The 23,742-nt window shown below is 39.9% G+C and overlaps 1 pseudogene; it reads left to right on the top strand.

Annotated features, from left to right (window-relative positions):
• LOC128652993 (multidrug resistance-associated protein 1-like) overlaps nt 1-23,472 on the top strand; it is a 286,157-nt pseudogene extending 262,685 nt beyond the window's left edge.
• Nucleotides 23,473-23,742: the final 270 nt, after the last annotated feature.

Genomic DNA, 23,742 nt, shown 5'->3' with positions numbered 1-23,742 from the left:
GTTCTTCCTTTTCCCCTTCTTCCTTTAAGAAACTGTTCCCCGTTCCAGACTCTCAGCTCGAGCTATGGGGGACTGTCCCTAAAGTGGATGGTGCCATCTCTACGCTCACAAAGCAGACAACTATTCCACTTGAGGATAGTTCGTCGTTAAAAGAGGCCATGGATAAAAAGTTGGAAAACATGTTAAAAAAGATTTTTCAGCACACAGGGTTTGTTTTTCAACCAGCAGCGGCTGTAGCCGCTGTTACCGGAGCTGCAACATATTGGTGTGAATTCCTGTGTGATATGGTCAAGGGGGAGACTTCCTTAGATGAGATACAGGAAAAGATTATGGCATTGAAGGTCGCCAATTCTTTCATATGTGACGCCAATATGCAAATTATTCGCCTGAATGCGAAGATATCAGGTTTTTCCGTTTTTAGATCGCGGGGCTCTGTGGCTAAAATCATGGTCTGCGGACATGACCTTTAAGTCGAGATTATTGTCCCTACCTTTTCAAGGAAAGATTTTGTTTGGTCCAGGATTTGATTTGATCATATCCGCGGTTACGGGAGGCAAGGGTGCTTTTCTACCGCAGGATAAGAAGGCTAAGCCTAAGGGTTCTACCTTTCGACCATTTCGTGCAGACAAGGCCCAACACCAGCAGCCGGCCGCGAAAGCGGATCAGCCCAAGGGAACTTGGAAGCCAGTTCAGTCTTGGGGTAAGTCCAAGCAGAGCAAGAAGCCCACTGAGTCAAAATCGGCATGAAGAGGCGCCCCCCGGCCAGTCTCTGGATCAAGTAAGGGGGCAGGTTATCTCTCTTCTCAGAAGCCTGGCCGCAGGACGTTCAGGACCCTTGGTTTCTGGAGGTTGTCATCTAAGGGTACAGGATAGGATTCAGATCTCATCCACCAAGGGGCAGATTCCTCTTGTCAAATCTGCCTGCAAGACCAGAAAAGCGAAAAGCATTTCTAGAGTGTGTGAGGGATCTTTCTTCTCTAGGCGTTATTGTACCAGTACCCCTGGCAGAGAGGGGTCTAGGGTATTATTCAAACCTTTTTGTGGTCCCAAAGAAGGAGGGCACGTTCCACCTGATTCTAGACCTAAAGTGTTTAAACTAATTTATGGCTGTTTCATCGTTCAAAATGGAAACGATCAGATCTATTCTGCACCTAGTTCAAGAGGGACAGTTCATGACGACAATAGACTTGAAGGATGCTAACCTTCATGTACCAATCCACAGGGATCACTTCAGGTTCCTGAGATTTGCGTTTCTGGACCAACACCTCCAGTTTGTGGCCCTTCCTTTTGGTCTGGCAACGGCCCCAAGAGTCTTCACAAATGTTCTGGGAGCGCTACTTGCAGTGGCCAGATCCAGAGGTATTGCTGTGGCACCCTATCTGGACGACATCCTAGTCCAGGCGCCATTGTTTAGTCTCGCACAGGATCACTCGAGGGCCCTTCTTCTTCTGCTCCAATCTCATGGTTGGAAGATCAACTCAGGAAAGAGTTACCTGGTTCCCAGCAACAGGGTGGAGCACGATAATAGACTCCTATATCCATGAAGATATTTCTCACAGATCAGCGACGCAGGAAGATTGCGTCCTCCTGTCTAGCTCTTCAGTCCTGCTCAAGTCCCTCGGTGGCCCTATGTATGGAGGTGATCGGACTCATGGTTTACAGCATAGATGTCATTCTATTCGCCAGGTTCCATCTCAGACCTCTTCAGTTGTGCATGCTGAGACAGTGGAACGGCGATCATTCAGATCTATCACAGCAGATATCCCTGAACGTTCGGACTCGGAACTTCCTCTCTTGGCGGATCCGTCCGGAACAACTGTCCCTGGGGACATCCTTCCTGAGACCGTCCTGGGAGATTGTGACCATTGACGTGAGTCTGGCAGGATGGGGAGCTGTTTGGGGTGCCAGGATGGCACAAGGAAAATGGACCCGGGAGGAGTTGCTCCTCCCGATATAAACATTCTGGAACTTCGAGCAATCTACAATGCTCTGAAGGCGTGGCCTCCTCTGGGGTCATTCACCTTCATCAGATTCCAGACCGACAACATTACCTCGGTGGCTTACATCAACTATCGGGGGTACGAGAAGCTCCCTAGCAATGAGGGAGGTGTCTGGGATCTTGGAATGGGCGGAGTACCACAACTGCTCTCTCTCTCAGCGATCCACATTCCGGGTGTGGACAACTGGGAAGCGGACTTTCTCAGCAGGCAGTCCTTTCATCCGGGGAATGGTCTCTCCACCCAAGGTGTTTGCAGAGATTTGTCTCAGATGGGGAACGCCGGAGACAGATCTCATGGCGTCCAGACTCAATTGCAAGCTACCCATATATGGGTCGAGGCCAAGGGATCCCCAGGCAGAGCTGATAGATGTCTTAGCTTCCTTGGGGATTCAGCCTAGCTTACATTTTTCCACCATTACCGCTTCTTCCTCGTGTAGTGGCCCGCATCAAGCAGGAGTGATCTTTGGCCATTCGGATCGCTTGGTCGTGGCCGCGGAGGACATAGTTTGCGGATGTGGTGGGGATGTCATCCTCTCCTCCTTGGAGGTCACCCTGTCGCAGGGATCTGCTGGAACAGGGTTCCTTTCAACATCAAAATCTAGATACTCTGAGGCTGACTGTGTGGAGATTGAACGCTTAGTCTTGGCCAAACAAGGTTTTTCTGAGAGGGTGATTGATACTCTAGTTCAGGCCAGGAAGCCGGTCACTCGTCGCATCTATCATAAGGTGTGGAGGACTTACTTGTCCTGGTGTGAGTCTCATGGATATCCTTGGCATAGGTTTAAGGTATCCAGGATTCTTTCCTTTCTCCAGGATGGTCTGGAGAAGGGGTTTGCCGCCAGTTCCTTAAAGGGACAGATTTCCGCATTATCAGTCTTGTTGCACAAGAGGCTCGCTGAGCTTCCTGACGTTGTCTTTTGTACAGGCTCTGTCAAGAATCAGGCCTGTCTCCAGACAGTCCACTCCTCCCTGGAGCTTAAACTTAGTTCTTAAGGTATTGCAGAGGGTTCCGTTTGAACCTATGCACTCTATATTGACATTAAGACTCTTTCCTGGAAGGTCCTCTTCCTGTTAGCTATTGCATCGGCACGCAGAGTTTCTGAGCTGGCAGCCTTGCAATGGGAGCCTCCCTATTTGTTTTTTCACGCCAATAAGTCTGTTCTTCGCACTGGATTGGGATTTCTTCCCAAGATCGTAACATCAATCAGGAAATTGTTGTTCCTTCTTTGTGTCATAATCCTTCTTTTCCAAAGGAGAGGTTACTTCATAATTTGTTGATGTTGTTTGTGCCCTGAAGTTTTACCTTCAGACTACAGGTAGCCCTCAGTTTACACCGGGGTTAGGTTCCAGAAGGAATGGATGTAAATTGAAACCGTTGTAAATTGAAACCCAGTTTATAATGTAAGTCAATGGGAAGTGAGGGAGTTAGGTTCCAGGCCACTCTCAAAATTGTCATAAGTAACACCTAATACATTATTTTTAAAGCTTTGAAATGAAGACTTTAAATGCTAAACAGCATTATAAACCTAATAAAATAATCACACAACACAGACTATATAATTAAACTAGGTTAAATGAACAAACACATTTGCTAATCAGCATTATAAATCTAATAAAATAATCACACAACACAGACTTCACTTGCATTTTTCTGCAAACAGTTCTTTCTATGCATTCCAATCTGGACTGATTTATAGACAGGGAGATCTTGTTCCTTTGAAATCTGCTTGATAGCTCAGGTCTGGTTAAACTGATTAATTTCAGCTTTCTTGGCTTTGCTGCAACACAAGCGGACAGCTCCACCTACTGGCTATTTTAATAAATGCACTGCTTCTCAATGCTTTTCAATAGCAGTCACATGACTGGAAAAAAAGGTTATTATTCTGAAACGATGTAAATTGAACCGTTGTAAACCGAGGGCCACTAAGGATTACTAAGGATTTCAGACAGTCTACATCTCTGTTTGTGGTGTATTCAGGGAAGCGTAAGGGTGAGAAGGCCTCTGCTACTTCCTTGTCTTTTTGGTTGAGGAACATGATTCGCTTAGCCTATGAGATAGCGGGACATAAGCCTCCTCAGAGGATCACGGCTCATTCCACTAGAGCTGTGGCTTCTTCTTGGGCCTTCAAGAATGAGGCCTCTATGGAGCAGATCTGTAAGGTGGTGGCTACCTGGTCTTCCTTACATAATTTTACAAAGTTTTACAAATTTAATGTTTTAAAGCGGTTTTTGGAGAAAGGTTTTTCAGGCTGGGGTGCCCTCAGATTAGGGTCCACCTTTTTGGCCACCCATTTTTCATTCAGTGTCCTCTAGAGCTTGGGTATTTGTTTCCCACAAGTAATGAAGGAAGCCGTGGACTCTCCTCCCCACGATGGAAATAAAATTATCAGGTAAGCATAATTTTATGTTTTTCAACCTAATTATGATATTATTTAAAAATTATCCACAATTTTAAAATATGCCGATTGGAATTTTTGACACATTTTGTCAAATATGAATTATCCCTTTGTTCTATTTTTTCTGTAACATTTTTTTTTTCTTGTAGTGTTGGACAACAACAATTAATCTGTCTTGCACGAGCCTTACTACGAAAAACAAAAATTCTGGTTTTAGACGAAGCAACAGCTTCCATTGACATGGAGACTGATAACTTAGTTCAAACTACAATTCGCAAGGCATTCTTTGACTGCACAGTGCTAACAATAGCTCATCGCTTGCATACTGTTCTGGATTCTGAAAGGTATGTTTTATATATACATTCTGGGAGATAAACTGAGTGAAGGAAATTAAAAAATATAGGCCTAGATTTGGAGTTCGGCGGTAGCCGTCAAAACCAGCGTTAGAGGCTCCTAACGCTGGTTTTAGGCTACCGCCGGTATTTGGAGTCAGTGATTAAAGGGTCTAACGCTCACTTTTCAGCCGCGACTTTTCCATACCGCAGATCCCCCTACGCCATTTGCGTAGCCTATCTTTTCAATGGGATCTTTCTAACGCTGGTATTTAGAGTCGTTTCTGAAGTGAGCGTTAGAGCTCTAACGACAAAATTCCAGCCGCCTGAAAATAGCAGGAGTTAAGAGCTTTCTGGCTAACGCCGGTTCATAAAGCTCTTAACTACTGTACCCTAAAGTACACTAACACCCATAAACTACCTATGTACCCCTAAACCGAGCTCCCCCCACATCGCCGCCACTCGATTAAAATTTTTAACCCCTAATCTGCCGACCGCCACCTACGTTATACTTATGTACCCCTAATCTGCTGCCCCTAACCCCGCCGACCCCTGTATTACATTTATTAACCCCTAACCTGCCCCCCACAACGTCGCCGCCAGCTACTTAAAATAATTAACCCCTAATCTTCCGACCGCAAAGCGCCGCCACCTACGTTATCCCTATGTACCCCTAATCTGCTACCCCTAACACCGCCGACCCCTATATTATATTTATTAACCCCTAATCTGCCCCCCTCAACGTCGCCGACACCTGCCTACACTTATTAACCCCTAATCTGCCGAGCGGACCTGAGCGCTACTATAATAAAGTTATTAACCCCTAATCCGCCTCACTAACCCTATCATAAATAGTATTAACCCCTAATCTGCCCTCCCTAACATCGCCGACAGCTACCTTCAATTATTAACCCCTAATCTGCCGAGCGGACCTCACCGCTATTCTAATAAATGTATTAACCCCTAAAGCTAAGTATAACCCTAACACTAACACCCCCCTAAGTTAAATATAATTTACATCTAACGAAATAAATTAACTCTTATTAAATAAATTAATCCTATTTAAAGCTAAATACTTACCTGTAAAATAAATCCTAATATAGCTACAATATAAATTATAATTATATTATAGCTATTTTAGGATTAATATTTATTTTACAGGCAACTTTGTAATTATTTTAACCAGGTACAATAACTATTAAATAGTTAAGAACTATTTAATAGTTACCTAGTTAAAATAATAACAAATTTACCTGTAAAATAAATCCTAACCTAAGATATAATTAAACCTAACACTACCCTATCAATAAAATAATTAAATAAACTACCTACAATTACCTACAATTAACCTAACACTACACTATCAATAAATAAATTAAACACAATTGCTACAAATAAATACAATTAAATAAACTATCTAAAGTACAAAAAATAAAAAAGAACTAAGTTACAAAAAATAAAAAAATATTTACAAACATAAGAAAAATATTACAACAATTTTAAACTAATTACAACAATTTTAAACTAATTACACCTACTCTAAGCCCCCTAATAAAATAACAAAGCCCCCCAAAATAAAAAATTCCCTACCCTATTCTAAATTAAAAAAGTTACAAGCTCTTTTACCTTACCAGCCCTGAACAGGGCCCTTTGCGGGGCATGCCCCAAGAATTTCAGCTCTTTTGCCTGTAAAAGAATAAATACAATACCCCCCCCCCAACATTACAACCCACCACCCACATACCCCTAATCTAACCCAAACCCCCCTTAAATAAACCTAACACTAAGCCCCTGAAGATCTTCCTACCTTGTCTTCACCATCCAGGTATCACCGATCCGTCCTGGCTCCAACATCTTCATCCAACCCAAGCGGGGGTTGGCGATCCATAATCCGGTGCTCCAAAGTCTTCCTCCTATCCGGCAAGAAGAGGACATCCGGACCGGCAAACATCTTCTCCAAGCGGCATCTTCGATCTTCTTCCATCCGGAGCGAAGCGGCAGGATCCTGAAGACCTCCAGCGCGGAACATCCAATCAGCCAATCAGATTGAGCTCGCATTCTATTGGCTGTTCCGATCAGCCAATAGAATGCGAGCTCAATCTGATTGGCTGATTGGATCGGCCAATCGGATTGAACTAGATTCTGATTGGCTGATTCCATCAGCCAATCAGAAAATTCCTACCTTAATTCCGATTGGCTGATAGAATCCTATCAGCCAATCGGAATTCGAGGGACGCCATCTTGGATGACGTCCCTTAAAGGAACAGTCATTCGTCGTTCAGTCGTCGGTCCGGATGGATGTTCCGCGCTGGAGGTCTTCAGGATCCTGCCGCTTCGCTCCGGATGGAAGAAGATCGAAGATGCCGCTTGGAGAAGATGTTTGCCGGTCCGGATGTCCTCTTCTTGCCGGATAGGAGGAAGACTTTGGAGCACCGGATTATGGATCGCCAACCCCCGCTTGGGTTGGATGAAGATGTTGGAGCCAGGACGGATCGGTGATACCTGGATGGTGAAGACAAGGTAGGAAGATCTTCAGGGGCTTAGTGTTAGGTTTATTTAAGGGGGGTTTGGGTTAGATTAGGGGTATGTGGGTGGTGGGTTGTAATGTTGGGGGGGGGGTATTGTATTTATTCTTTTACAGGCAAAAGAGCTGAAATTCTTGGGGCATGCCCCGCAAAGGGCCCTGTTCAGGGCTGGTAAGGTAAAAGAGCTTGTAACTTTTTTAATTTAGAATAGGGTAGGGAATTTTTTATTTTGGGGGGCTTTGTTATTTTATTAGGGGGCTTAGAGTAGGTGTAATTAGTTTAAAATTGTTGTAATATTTTTCTTATGTTTGTAAATATTTTTTTATTTTTTGTAACTTAGTTCTTTTTTATTTTTTGTACTTTAGATAGTTTATTTAATTGTATTTATTTGTAGCAATTGTGTTTAATTTATTTATTGATAGTGTAGTGTTAGGTTAATTGTAGGTAATTGTAGGTAGTTTATTTAATTATTTTATTGATAGGGTAGTGTTAGGTTTAATTATATCTTAGGTTAGGATTTATTTTACAGGTAATTTTGTTATTATTTTAACTAGGTAACTATTAAATAGTTCTTAACTATTTAATAGCTATTGTACCTGGTTAAAATAATTACAAAGTTGCCTGTAAAATAAATATTAATCCTAAAATAGCTATAATATAATTATAATTGATATTGTAGCTATATTAGGGTTTATTTTACAGGTAAGTATTTAGCTTTAAATAGGAATCATTTATTTAATAAGAGTTAATTTATTTCGTTAGATAAAAATTATATTTAACTTAGGGGGGTGTTAGTGTTAGGGTTATACTTAGCTTTAGGGGTTAATACATTTATTAGAATAGCGGTGAGGTCCGCTCAGCAGATTAGGGGTTAATAATTGAAGGTAGCTGTCGGCGATGTTAGGGAGGGCAGATTAGGGGTTAATACTATTTATGATAGGGTTAGTGAGGCGGATTAGGGGTTAATAACTTTATTATAGTAGCGGTGCGGTCCGCTCGGCAGATTAGGAGTTAATAAGTGTAGGCAGGTGGGGGCGATGTTGTGGGCGGCAGATTAGGGGTTAATAAATATAATATAGGGCTCGGCGGTGTTAGGGGCAGCAGATTAGGGGTACATAAGGATAATGTAAGTTGCGGCGGTTTACGGAGCGGCAGATTAGGGGTTAAAAAAAATATGCAGGGGTCAGCGATAGCGGGGGCGGCAGATTAGGGGTTAATAAGTGTAAGGTTAGGGGTGTTTAGACTCGGGGTACATGTTAGAGTGTTAGGTGCAGACGTAGGAAGTGTTTCCCCATAGGAAACAATGGGGCTGCGTTAGGAGCTGAACGCTGCTTTTTTGCAGGTGTTAGGTTTTTTTCAGCTCAAACAGCCCCATTGTTTCCTATGGGAGAATCGTGCACGAGCACGTTTTTGAGGCCGGCCGCGTCCGTAAGCAACTCTGGTATTGAGAGTTGCATTTGCGGTAAAAATGCTCTACGCTCCTTTTTTGGAGCCTAACGCAGCATTTGTTTGAACTCTCGATACCAGAGTTAATTTTATGGTGCGGCCAGAAAAAAGCCCGCGGAGCGTTAACAGCCCTTTTACCGCCGAACTCCAAATCTAGGCCATAGAGCGTGAGGAAAAAAAGAGATACTTAGTAATTGTAACAATGGTGCAGACCCTTATAATAATCTATAACTAAACGTAGCAAAAAGTAAGCCTTTATGGGAAGTAAGTTATTAAAGCATTCTTTTTTATAATTTTATATATGGATCAAAATAAGTTTATTAAATAATTGAACCATCACCAAAAACAATATCCGTGCACAGCAACAGGAGTACACTACAGAGTACACTTCAGAGAAAGACACATAAAAGTACAAATATCAAATAAATATACAGTATATCTATTTAGATACCTTCATAATATCATGTGCTAGCACAAGGGGAACCTTATACCTACTGCACTGACTAGGAACACCCAAGCAGACTGCATACCCCACCTAATTGTAGATAAGTAAAGTCCATGCGGGTAAAGTAAGAAATTAGCGATTTACAAAAGGCAGAAGTCTTCTTTAAAAATTGTTGTAATCCAGAAACTTACAGCAACCATAGAAGCTGGCCACCCTAGTTTCTAATCCTGTATTTCTTTCATACAGGTGGTGAGAGTCCACGATCCATTACTCTTGGGAATTTCTCCTCTCTACTACTAGGAGGAGTCAAAGTGATTTCCATTCCTAAAGAACTTTTTTATGGAGTTATAGGCATCTATTTATCAAGCTGTCAACCGCTAATACGCTGGAATTCCGTAGCGTATTTGTGGCGAGCCTGATTCCCTTTAGTTATCAAACCCTACAGACCGGCAAAAGTAGAAATTTATGACGTAACATACGATCCGCCGGACTCAGTCCGACACAGATCGATGGTTTCGTCATTGCAGATGTTCCGAATGCAAGTTCGGCACAATCTGACTACTTTTGTTAGTTATCAAATAACTACCAGGTACGCTCTGCACTGTTCCGGCCCAGCGTACCTGGTTTTCAATCCGCCGCACTGGAAGCGGCGGATGCCATAGGAATCAATGAGAGTCTGAAAGCAGCGAAAGCTTCTGTTCACTGCTACCCGAAATCCCATTGATTCCTATGGGAACGTTTACACCTAACACCCTAACATGTACCCCGAGTCTAAACACCCCTAATCTGCCCCCCCTACACCGCCGCCACCTACATTATACTTATTAACCCTAATCTTTAACCTAAATAAAAGTTATTAACCCTTATCCCGCCGCTCCCGGACCCCGCGGCGGGATAACCCCTAAACCGCCACTCCCGGAGCCCACCACCACCTACATTATACTTATTAACCCCTAATCTGCTGCCCCTACACTGCCGACACCTACATTATACTTATTAACCCCTAATCTGCCCCTCCTACACCGCCGCCACCTACCTACATTTATTAACCCCTAATCTGCCGCCCCCAACGTTGCCGCCACTATATTAAATTTATTAACCCCTAAACCTAAGTCTAACCCTAACCCTAACACCCCCTAACTTAAATATAATTTAAATAAATCTAAATAAATATTACTATCATTAAATAAATTATTCCTATTTAAAACTAAATACCTGTAAAATAAACCCTAAGATAGCTACAATATAACTTATAGTTACATTGTATCTATCTTAGGTTTTATTTTTATTTTACAGGCAACTTTGTATTTATTTTAACTAGGTAGAATAGTTATTAACTATTTAATAACTTCCTAGTTAAAATAAATACAAATATACCTGTAAAATAAAACCTAACCTAAGTTAAAATTACACTTAACACTACACTATAATTATATAAATTCCCTAAACTAAATACAATTAAATACAATTAAAAGAAATTATCTAAAGTACAAAAAAAAGAAACACTAAATTACAGAAAATAATAAACAAAGTACAAGATTTTTATACTAATTACACCTAATCTAATCCCCCTAACAAAATAAAAAAGCACCCCCAAAATAAAAAAGCCCTACCCTACACTAATTTACAAATAGCCCTTGAAAGGGCCTTTTGCGGGGCAGGGCATTTCCCCAAAGTAATCATCTCTTTTACCTGTAAAAAATAATTACAAACCCCCCAACATATAAAACCCACCACCCACACAACCAACCCTACTCTAAAACACACCCAAACCCCCCTTAAAAAAATCCCAACCGGGCCGAAGTCCTCAACGAAGCCGGCTGAAGTGGTTCTCCAGACGGGCAGAAGTCTTCATCCAGACGGCATCTTCTATCTTTATCCATCCGGCGCAGAGCGGATACATCTTCAAGACATCCGACGCAGAGCATCCTCTTCATCCGGAGTCTACTTCAACAATGACGGTTCCTTTAAGTGACGTCATCCAAGATGGCATCCCTTCAATTCCGATTGGCTGATAGAATTCTATCAGCCAATCGGAATTAAGGTAGGAAAAATCCTATTGGCTGATGCAATCAGCCAATTGGATTGAAGTTAAATCCTATTGGTTGATCCAATCAGCCAGTAGGATTGAGCTTGCATTCTATTGGCTGTTCCAATCAGCCAATAGGATTTTTCCTACCTTAATTCCGATTGGCTGATAGAATTCTATCATCCAATCGGAATTGAAGGGACGCCATTTTGGATGACGTCACTTAAAGGAACCGTTATTGTTGAAGAAGACTCCGGATGAAGAGGATGCTCTGCGTCAGATGTCTTGAAGATGGACCCGCTCCGTGCTGGATGGATGAAGATAGAAGATGCCGTCTGGAGGACCACTTCTGCCGGCTTCGTTGAGGACTTTGGCCCGGTTGGGTGAAGACTTCTCAAGGTAGGGTGATCTTCAAGGGGTTAGTGTTAGGTTTTTTTAAGGGGGGATTGGGTGGGTTTTAGAGTAGGGTTGGTTGTGTGGGTGGTGGGTTTTAATGTTGGGGGGGTTTGTAATTTTTTTTTACAGGTAAAAGAGATGATTACTTTGGGGCAATGCCCCACAAAAGGCCATTTTAAGGGCTATTTGTAATTTAGTGTAGGGTATGGCTTTTTTTATTTTGGGGGGCTTTTTTATTTTGTTAGGGGGATTAGATTAGGTGTAATTAGTTTAAAAATCTTGTACTTTGTTTATTATTTTCTGTAATTTAGTGTTTGTTTTTTTTGTACTTTAGATATTTTTTTTTAATTGTATTTAGTTTAGGGAATTTATTTAATTATAGTGTAGTGTTAGGTGTAATTGTAACTTAGGTTAGGTTTTATTTTACAGGTATATTTGTATTTATTTTAACTAGGAAGTTATTAAATAGTTAATAACTATTTAATAACTATTCTACCTAGTTAAAATAAATACAAAGTTGTCTGTAAAATAAAAATAAAACCTAAGATAGATACAATGTAACTATAAGTTATATTGTAGCTATCTTAGGGTTTATTTTACTGGTAAGTATTTAGTTTTAAATAGGAATAATTTATTTAATGATAGTAATATTTATTTAGATTTATTTAAATTATATTTAAGTTAGGGGGTGTTCGGGTTAGACTTAGGTTTAGGGGTTAATAAATGTATTATAGTGGCGGCGACGTTGAGGGCGGCAGATTAGGGGTTAATAAATGTAGGTAGGTGGCGGCGGTGTAGGGGGGCAGATTAGGGGTTAATAAATATAATGTAGGAGGCGGAAGATTAGGGGTTAATAAATATAATGTAGGTGGCGGCAGTGTAGGGGCGGCAGATTAGGGGTTAATAAGTATAATGTAGGTGGCGGTGGGCTCTGGGAGCGGCGATTTAGGGGTTAAACACTTTATTTAGTTGCGGTGTGGTCTGGGAGCGGCGGTTTAGGGGTTAATACATTTATTAGAGTTGCGGCAGGGTCCGGGAGCGGCGGTTTAGGGGTTAATACATTTATTAGAGTTGCGGCGGGGTCCGGGAGTGGCGGTTTAGGGGGTAAACAGTATAGTATAGTGTGGGTGTTTAGCGACAGGGTACCAAGAAAGCTGTAAAAAAAGCCGAAGAGCAGCGAGATCGATGACTGTTAGTTAACAACAGTCCGCTGCTCATCGCACCGTACTTGGTGCGTGGCTTTTTGACAGATTTTTTGATAATTTTGGAGAACGTATTCAGGTTCGCGGCAGCGATGTTAGGCGATCTTAGGCGAGCGTATTGGTGCCATCGAATGCAAGTAAGTTGACGGCTTGATAAATAGATGCCATAGTGTTTATTACATTGCTTTGTCAAATGATACAATGAAGCTATAGGATTCTGTTCCTAAATCTACCCTACAAACTGAGTTCCCTGAACACTTTTCTACCATTAGGTGTGGTTTTTGTAAAAAAGCTTAGGTACCTTCTCCAGCTTATTTATGTGACTCGTGTTTGTAATTATTAATTAAATCACACTAACCTAATACTGTTTCTTTGGGTATAACTGCTCAAGATTCTGTCTCAGATCTTGAAGCTATGTGAGTGAATGTACCAGTTACTTTGCAGGAACAGGGGATGGGATTTTATTCAAATCTCTTCATTGTGCCAAAGACGGAAATCTGGATCTGAAAGCCCTGAACAAGTTTGTAAGGATTCCATCTTTCAAAAGGAAACTATTTAGACTATTCTACCTTTTTTTCTGAGCAAGGGCAGTTAATGTCCACAATAGATTTACATTTTAAAGGATGCTTACCTTCATGTTCCAATTCACAGAGAACATTTTCAGTTTCTGGGGGTTGCCTTTCTGGACAAGCTTTTTCAGTTTGTTGCTCTACCATTTGGTCTGACTACAGCTCCAAGAATATTCACAAAGACTTTGGGTGCCCTTTTGTCTGTGACCAGAGCTCAGGTTATTGCATTGTTTCCCTACCTGGTCGACATCTTGATTCATTGCTTTTTTGGGATTTCAAATAAATTCAGTCTCCATCTATCTTTCTCTAACAGAGCAGAGAAGGTTAAGATTGGTGTCAGCTTTTCTGTACCCCTAGTCTCTCTCTTTTCCCTCGGTTGCTCTTTGTATGTAAGTCGTAGGTCTAATGATTGCAGTTTCAAATGCAATTCCTTTTGCTCATTTTCACATGAGACCTCTTCAGCTTTGTATGTTTCGTCAATGGTGCATAGATTATACTCAAAAGATATTTTTGGATACCAATACAAGTCAGTCTCTGACTTGGTGGCTGGATCATTAGTTTATTATTCAGGGGGCTTCTTTTGCTAGTCCTACCTGGATTGTAATCACTACAGATGTAAGTGTCTCAGGTTGTAGAGCTGTTTGAGGATCTTTGAGAGCACAGGAAGTTTGGGATACTCGTGAGGTAAGGTTACCTATAAGTTTTTTAGAACGCTGTGCTATTTTCAGGGCTCTTCAAGCTTGCCCTCTGTCTGAAAATACTCTCTTGTCAACAATGTCAAAGCAGTGGCTTATGTCAATCATCAAGGGGGTATTCACAGTTCCCTAGCTAAGAGAGAGGTGTCTCAAATTCTCTCCTGGGCAGAAATCAGTTCCTGTCTAGTCTCTGCAATTCATATTCCAGGGGTGAACAACTGGGAAGTGGACTTTCTCAGTCATCAATCTCTACATCCAGCGGAGTGATCTCTTCACTAGGATGTGTTCAATCAAGTTGTGGATCATTGGGGTCTCCCAGAGAAAGATCTGATGGCCTCTCATTTGAACAATAAGCTTCTCTGTCCTCCTCTCATACTTCTACCCAGATTTATTTCCAAGATAAGCCTAGAGAAATCTTCAGTAATCCTGCTCCAGCTTGCAGGATTTGGTATGCACATCTAGTTCAGATGTCTAGCTGTCTTCCTTGGCCTCTGCTTCTGCAGTCAGACCTTCTGTCTCAAGGTCCGTTTTCCATCTTCATCTCAAGTCTCTGAACTTGATAGCATGGAAATGTAATGGTTAATCCTTGGACATAGCGTTTTTTCTGATTCTGTGATTGAAATCTTAATTCAGGCCCCTAAACCTGTAACTAGGAAAAGCTATCATAAGGTCTGGAAGGCCTTTATTTTTTGGTGTATAGATCATGATTTTTCTTGGCATTCTTTCAGGATTCCTAGGATTTTTGCAGTTCTTTCAGGATGGTCTGGATAAGGGCCAGTTCTCTGAAAGGGCACATTTCTGCTCTTTCAGTTTTGTTCCATAGGAAGATTGCTAATATTCCTGATATTTATGGTTTTGTTCAGGCTTTGGTTCATATTAAACCTTTAATCAAGCAACTTTTTTTCTTGGACTCTTAACTTGGTGTTAAAGGGACACTGAACCCAAAGTTTTACTTTTGTGATTCAGATAGAGCATGCAATTTTAAGCAACTTTCTCATTTACTCCTATTATCAAATTGTCTTCATTCTCTTGGTATCTTTATTTGAAAAGCAAGAATGTAAGTTTAGATGCCGGCCCATTTTTGGTAAACAACCTGGGTTTTTCTTGCTGATTGGTGGATACATTCACCCACCAATAAACAAGTGCTGTCTAATGTTCTGAACCAAAAATTGGCTGGCTCCTTAGCTGAGATGCCTTATTTTTCAAATAAAGATAGCAAGAGAACGAAGAAAAATTGATAATAGGAGTAAATTAGAAAGTTGCTTAAAATTGCATGCTCTATCTGAATCACAAAAGAAAAAATGTGGGTTCAGTCTCCCTTTAAGGGTTTTGCAGGCTCCTCCTTTTGAACCTATGCATATTAAACTGCTTTCTTGGGAAGTGTTATTTCTCTAAGCTATCTCTTCTGCTAGAAGTATCTGAATTATCTGCTCTTTCTTGTGATCCTCATCTGATTTTTTTTAACAGGAAAAGGCAGTTTTACGTGCTACTTTTGACTTTTTGCCTAAGGATGTTTCTTCAGCAGAGATATTTTTTCCTTTCTTTGTTTCCTAATTACAAGAATGCTTCAGAGAGATCTTTGCATATTTTGGACGTTGTTAGGGCATTTCAATATTAAATTGATGCTACTAAGGACTATAGACAAACTTCTAGTTTGTTCATTCACTTCTCTGGTTCTAGAAAAGGTCAGCAAGTTTTTGCTGTTTCTTTGGCCTCTTAGTTGAAACTTTTGATTCACAAGGCTTACTTGGAGGGAGGTCAACCTCCAACGTAATGGGTTACTGCTCATTCTGGCCCTTCAAGAATGAGGCTTCAGTTGATTAGATTTGCAAGGCAGCTACTTGGTCTTCTTTGCATACTTTTACAAAATTCTACTATTCTGATCTTTTTGCTTCTTCTGAGGCAGCCTTTGGTAGGATGGTTCTTCAGGCAGTTGTCTCAGTTTGAAATTTTTTGCCTGTTTGATTTATTGTTTAATCGCATTAAAAAAAAATATTGGGGTTGTGGATTTAATTTCTTAATGAAAACTATTTTTTTTTTTAAAACCCTCCATTTATGTTGTTACTCCTGGATTTCACAGCTGGGTATTAGTTCCCAGGAGTAATGGATCATGGACTCTCACCACCTGTATGAAAGAAAACATAATGAATGCTTACCTGATAAATTAATTTCTTTCATGGTGGTGAGATCCATGACCCCACCTTATGTTTTCTAAAGTTTCATTTTTTTTTGCCACATCTTTTTTTTTCCCCTGCTCCTTTTATGATTCTTTTTCCTTTTTCGTACCTCACTATGCTTGGCTATACGTTACATACTTGAGGAAGAAGCTGGATATCAATAGGGTACCTGAGCCACAGTACAGTGAATAAGACATGTGGTTCACGTCATAGTAGCTTCGATGGTAAGATAGGGAGGTTACATTTTTTAATCCAAATAAGTTTGTTTATACAGCAACATTTTAAGAAATAATTTGCCTGTGAAGCATTAATTACTTACAGCTAAATTACGAGTTATGCGCTATAGGGAAATTAACGAACGCAACAAAAGTTGCGTTATTTAACCCTCTATAGCGCAGCCATTACAAGTTTTCAAACAGCCGGCTTATGCATGCAATATGGTGCTTTTAAGCTCCATACCTCACAAAAAACAAGCGCTGTTTTGACGTGCTCGTGCACGCTTTCCCCATAGACCTCATTGGGGAGAGCAGGTCAGAAAAAAGTCGAACACCTGCGATCGCGGAAAGAAAAGCTCCATAATGCAGCCCCATAGATGTCTATAGGAAAAAAAACCTAACATTTTAACCTAACACCCTAACATAAACCCCATGTCTAAACACCCCTAATCTGCTGCCCCCGACATCGCCGCCACTTACATAATGTTATTAACCCCTAATCTGCCGCTCCCGATATCGATGCAACCTAAATAAAACTATTAACCCCCTAATCTGCCGCTCCTCATATCGCCGCCACTATACTAAAATTATTAACCCCTATTTCCCTGTACCCCAACATTGCCCACACTATAATAAATCTAATAACCCCTATTCCGCCACTCCCCGACATCGCCGCAACTAAATAAAGCTATTAACGCCTAAACCTCTGGCCTCCCACATCACTACCGCTAAATAAACCTATTATCCCCTAAACCGCCAGCCCCCCACATCGCAACAACCTAAATTAAACTATATTAACCCTTAAACCTAACGTAACCCTAAGCCTAACCCTAACATCCCCTAACTTTAACAAAATTAAAATAAAGCTAAATTAAACTTAATATTATTTACTTAATAATTGCTATTTAAAACTAAATACATACTTACCTGTGAAATAAAACCAAAGCAAGCTATAGTATAACTAATAGTTATATTGTAGCTAGTTTAGGTTTTATTTTTATTTCACAGGTAAGTTTGTATTTATTTTAACTAGGTAGACTAGTTAGTAAATAGTTATTAACTATTTAATAACTACCTAGTTAAAATAAACACAAACTTATCTGTCAGATAAAACCTAAGCTGCCTTACACTAAACCCTAACATTACAAAAAATAAAAAACACTTAAATTACAAAAAATAAAAAACCTACCTTTACAAAAAATAACAAACGAAATTACACAAAACAATAAAAATTATTCCTATTCTAATAAATCATCCAATATAATGAGAGCTGCTTAAATCCTCTTGGCTGATTTGAACAGCCAATAGGATTTTAGCAGCTCTAATTCCTATTGGCTCATTCAAATTTTTCAGCCAGTAGGAATGCAAGGGACACCATCATGGATCGCGTACTTTGCATTGAAGATTCAGTGTACAGCGGCAACCATATGAAGAGGATGCTCCGCACCGGATGTCTTCAGGATGGACCCCTTCCGCGCCGCCGAGAACAAGATAGGACCCGCTCCGCGCCGCCGAGAACAAGATAGAAGAGGCCACCTGGATGAAGACTTTTCCCCGCCTGAATGAAGATAGAAGAGGCCGTCTGGATGAAGACTTCTCGCCGCCTGGATGAAACAGGACTTCAAAAACTGTAAGTGGATCGTCGGGGGTTAGTGTTAGTTTTTTTTTTAAAGGTTTTTTTTGGGTGGGATTTTATTTTAGATTAGGGTTTGGGCAGCAAAAGGGCTAAAAGTAGCTAGCTTAGGTTTTATTTCACAGGTAAGTATGTATTTAGTTTTAAATAGGAATTATTTAGTTAATAATTGTAATTTTAATTTAGGTCTATTTTAATTGTTAAAGTTAGGGGGTGTTAGGGTTAAGTTAGGGTTATGGTTAGGGTTACGTTACGGTTAGATTGCGAAACGGATCTTGTCGTTTTAGGCTGTAACACAGGTTTTTTAGTCTCACCGCAAAACTCGTAATGGCAGGGCTATGGGAATCCCATGAAAAAATGTAATTTCTCCAACATTGGTGTGTCCGGTCCACGGCGTCATCCTTACTTCTGGGATATTCTCTTCCCCAACAGGAAATGGCAAAGAGTCCCAGCAAAGCTGGTCACATGATCCCTCCTAGGCTCCGCCCACCCCAGTCATTCTCTTTGCCGTTGCACAGGCAACATCTCCACGGAGATGGTTAATAGTTTTTTTTTTTTTTATACTAAGCCTGGTTTTCTTCCGAAAGTTGTTTCCAACAAAAATATTAACCAGGAGATAGTTGTACCTTCTTTGTGTCCGAATCCAGTTTCAAAGAAGGAACGTTTGTTACACAATTTGGACGTAGTCCGTGCTCTAAAATTCTATTTAGAGGCTACTAAAGATTTCAGACAACCATCTTCCTTGTTTGTTGTTTATTCTGGTAAAAGGAGAGGTCAAAAAGCGACTTCTACCTCTCTTTCCTTTTGGCTTAAAAGCATTATCCGATTGGCTTATGAGACTGCCGGACGGCAGCCTCCTGAAAGAATCACAGCTCACACCACTAGGGCTGTGGCTTCCACATGGGCCTTCAAGAACGAGGCTTCTGTTGACCAGATATGTAAGGCAGCGACTTGGTCTTCACTGCACACTTTTGCTAAATTTTACAAATTTGATACTTTTGCTTCTTCGGAGGCTATTTTCGGGAGAAAGGTTTTGCAAGCCGTGGTGCCTTCCATTTAGGTGACCTGATTTGCTCCCTCCCTTCATCCGTGTCCTAAAGCTTTGGTATTGGTTCCCACAAGTAAGGATGACGCCGTGGACCGGACACACCAATGTTGGAGAAAACAGAATTTATGCTTACCTGATAAATTACTTTCTCCAACGGTGTGTCCGGTCCACGGCCCGCCCTGGTTTTTTAATCAGGTCTGATGAATTATTTTCTCTAACTACAGTCACCACGGTATCATATGGTTTCTCCTATATATATTTCCTCATGTCCGTCGGTCGAATGACTGGGGTGGGCGGAGCCTAGGAGGGATCATGTGACCAGCTTTGCTGGGACTCTTTGCCATTTCCTGTTGGGGAAGAGAATATCCCACAAGTAAGGATGACGCCGTGGACCGGACACACCGTTGGAGAAAGTAATTTATCAGGTAAACATAAATTCTGTTTTTTACGAGTGCGAGACTGAAGTTGTGTTACAGGCTAAAAGGCTTGCGGTACAGCTATACCGACAAGACTTGTAATGGCTGCGTTGCTGTTTTAACTTTGAAATTACCAATTTTTCAGCGTTAAAACACAAACGCACAACTCATAATCTAGGTGATAGCTTGCACTGTACTGTTTCATAACATATGTGTTTACTGTTACTTTAAGGCTTCTAAATTATTGATCTATGTCCTTATGTGTTCAGAAATTGCCCATCACTGATCATGTGTGCTCTAAAGGTAGATTGCGATTGTGACTACTGTGGGATTTTTCTATATCCCTATAAACCAGTAGTGACACTAGAAATTTAAAAATGTATTTTGCACTGTTGGATTCCTTACCACTAGAGTAGCTTCAATTAAAAAAATGTGGGTTCAGAACAAGAATATTAGTCCTTGTGTTAAATGAAGATCATTTATTATGTGCAAACTCAAGTTTTCAAATGCCTAGCACATGCAAAAGTAGATGATTCATGATATAGATAGATAGATAGATAGATAGATAGATAGATAGATAATTATACAGTATAATATCAATATACCGGGTAAAAGAAACACTATTCCATACTATTTCTTACCTTTTAGTCACTGAATAATAATAATGTTAAATAGTTAATTACCCTACCTTGGTTGCCAGTTATATGCTGTCCCTACTTGTACTATAGTATTCATTTTTTCATTTTCATTTAGTGAAACCAGAGACCACCTAATACTCTCCCAGAAATACCAAACTCTGCTTATGGACCTTCCAGTCAAGCTCCAAAACCAGTAACTTGACACCTGATTATTTGTCTCACTCTGGGCAGCAACTGCCCCTGCCCCCTCCCAGTAGCCTCTCGGTCCTGGATTTATCAAAATGTTGGGTTGTATTCATTATGTATATGGTTTACATTGCATAACATAAAACAAACAAACAAATCAACTCAGTGGGTTTATCCAGAATTTAGCTTTTGTGTCTGTAGGTTAAAGACCCACGTAAGAAGCAGCAAATGCACCTGTCACCATTTTGTCAAATCCTGTAATTAACTTAAATTAATTTTTTGTTTTTTACATTTGTGTATCTAAGCGAGTGCTGGCTATTTTGTGTATTTTGTTTGATATTTAGACACTATATGTGATTTTATCTAATGGGCTTTTCACCAGGGCCTGTGAGGTGTTAATTCCCCTGCAGAGCACTCAAAGCTCATTCGTTTTATAGTAGTATAAATATTAAACCTGTATTCTCTGAATCCAGCACTAGAGCAGAATATATAAATAGTATTCAGGATCAGAAAGCAGAAATGCATTTAGCCATCTTTTTTTTTCAGGGTTCTTGTACTTGAAGCCGGCAGAGTAGTAGAATTTGACAAACCTCAACGTTTGATACAGAAGAAAGGTGCTTTTGCCAAGATGGTGTCTGAAGCTGGAATACTCCAAGACCCAGAGCCAGCTAATACTTTCTAATATACTTTAAAGAGCAACAAAAGTTTTTCTTCTTCATGCTATGAACATGTCCATAATCTATTCCATGTTAGGGTATAATTTGTTCAACAAATGTGCTGCCTGTTTTTTTTTAAACGGTTTTGTTAATGATATTATTTTTTAAGTAAATGCTTAGATTGGGTATGTAAGAACATTTTCATGATTTTTTCTAGTAGTAATAGTACTGTGCATAGTAACTTTTTTTAAGTGACATTGAATTGTTTTATTTTTTTTAAATCTCTTTATTTTTTGTAAGTGTAAAAAAGGAGTGGTTTGTTCCTAATTAAAATAAATTTTGAAAATGCTGTTTAAAGGGACAGAACACACCAAAAATGTTATTTTTTTAAAAGATAGATAATCCCTTTATTTACCATTCCCCAGTTTTGCACAGCCAACACTGTTCTAGAAATATACTTTTTAACTCTGTAATTATCTTGTATCTAAGCTTTTTCAGACTGCCTCCTTATTTCAGATCTTTTGACAGACTTGTATTTCAGGCAATTAGTGCTAACTCCACGTGCATGAGCACAAAGTTATTTATATGAAACACATGAACTAACGGCCTCTAGCTGCAAAAAAACCTGTCAAATGCATTCAGATAAGAGGCAGCCTTCAAGGGCTTACAAATTAGCATGTGATCCTACCTAGGTTTAGCTTTCAACTAAGAATACCAAGAGAACATAGACAATTTGATGATAAAAATAAATTAGTTGTTTAAAATTGCATGCCTTATCCAAGGTCATATTTTGTCTTAGGCAAACAAGGCACTTGTCTAGAGCAGCAGATTGGAGGGGGAAGCATATTTTTTGTTGCTATTTTTATAAGAAGCTTATGTTATTTTAGAGGTGTTATACAGGCATATACTGGGAGATTTTGCCCAAGGAGCTTACATTCTAGGGGGTGTAATACGAGTGCCCATGGAGCTTAAAGTTTAGAGGTAACTCTGAACCTTTCATATATGTGTATGCAAGTGTTTTTCAAGCCCTGGTTAACTTACTCTGGAAATGCCATAAAAAATCACATTACTCCCTGAGCAAAAAGTATTATGGCCAAAAAGGCAGCAGACTTGAGTTCCTAGGGCAGCACAAAACCTAAATATGCCACTGGCCCTATCTGAATCATGAAAGTTTAATTTGGACTTTAATATCCCTTAAAAGTAATACAGCTGTATCCGTTTTGTACGTTCTTCTAATACTTGCTGGCTAATAAGAATGATACTCTTAGCTCTGTTAGTGGAGAGGGACAAGCCTCTGCAAGCTCAAAAAGAAAATGTTTGTTTTTTTCTTGCCTGGAATAAATCATTATAATTAAAAAAAAATTAAAGACGTTTCCTTTTTAACTTTAAACAACAACACAAATACACATACTACCATATCCCTTTAATAGCCTGGTACTATTAGGAGACCGTTCTTTATTATTTTGATGTTTTAAAGATGAAATAATTAAAGCACAGTAGAATTGTGCTAGTCCTTCGCTCCTACGGAGGCCAAGAAGTTAATTCTATAACCTGCACATGCTGCAAATCAAATAGCTGGGTTATGCAATTTGTAGCATTTGGAAAACCTAGGTTACAGATTATCCTCTCTAGTAAGTGTGAGACAGAGCACAATTATTAAACAATGAGGCGTTTAATGGCATTTTAAAGAAGTTTTCCCTATTTAAGGAAGTTTGCGATAGAGCTGGGAAACTTTATCTCCAAACTATCCATTTCTAGCTTTTTTGCTTAAATACTTCTTCCCAAATTCCATATCTCCTTGTTCTCTTTTTATACTTTTTTATATTTACACAGCCCCAGCCTTTCTCTGAGGCTCCATGTTGCTGTTGTTGGTTCAGTTCACATGGTCTGTGGACTATGACTACGCAGTATTGACATAACTGCAAGCCACAAAGTTGGACAGAGACTGACCGTATACAAATGGTCTGGCTATGAAATATGGACACTTGTTAACAGTTAGGGGTACTAAATTAACGACCGAGGTTCTCCTACCATCACCTAGAACCTGCACTGGATAGATACTCATAACCTTTATCAAGATAAAATGCACTGCCATTTATGCTGGTGGCAGGTACCATTTTTAATTGTATCCTACTATCTTTTCCTCCTCTGGATTCAGATATCTATCTGTTCTGATCTTCAGAAGAAAAACTGATGTTCAGAGAGGGAGGAGTAGGAGAAAATAAGAAAAATAGCCAGGTAGGGTATGCACATGACCAGCAGGATCAGATATAATTTGATTACATTTACTGTATAAAATCAAATATGTGACATTCTAAATATGTGATTTATATGAAAAGTACAATACATTAAGAATGATTTCAATAAATAAATATATAAAATGTATGCTCTATAAGCAGTGTCATGCCACAATCTATATGTATCTAGTTTTTTTTTTACAGTGAATAAATTCTATTTATTTATGGTTTACACCTGTCTGGTTTTATATATAAATAATCTGTGTGTTTGGCAAATGTGGCTGTGTTGGGGGGAGTGCATAAAGCTCTTGCTAGAAGTTGTGCTTTCTACAGAGCCTGTGTGTTGTTAAGCAAGGATCACCTTTTTGTACAAAGGAATTTTATTTAGTTAAAGGGATGTTAAACAGTCTGTTTCATTGTTGTAATAAAAAAAGCACTAAGCAGTTGGTTATACTTAAAGGGACAGTATGCACTCATTTTCATATAACTGCATGTAATAGAC

The sequence above is a fragment of the Bombina bombina genome, chromosome 3 (genome assembly GCF_027579735.1).
Source record: "Bombina bombina isolate aBomBom1 chromosome 3, aBomBom1.pri, whole genome shotgun sequence".
Classification (NCBI taxonomy): domain Eukaryota; kingdom Metazoa; phylum Chordata; class Amphibia; order Anura; family Bombinatoridae; genus Bombina; species Bombina bombina.
The sequence above is the reverse complement of the archived record's forward strand: the minus strand, read 5'-3'. Positions and strand labels throughout refer to the sequence as shown.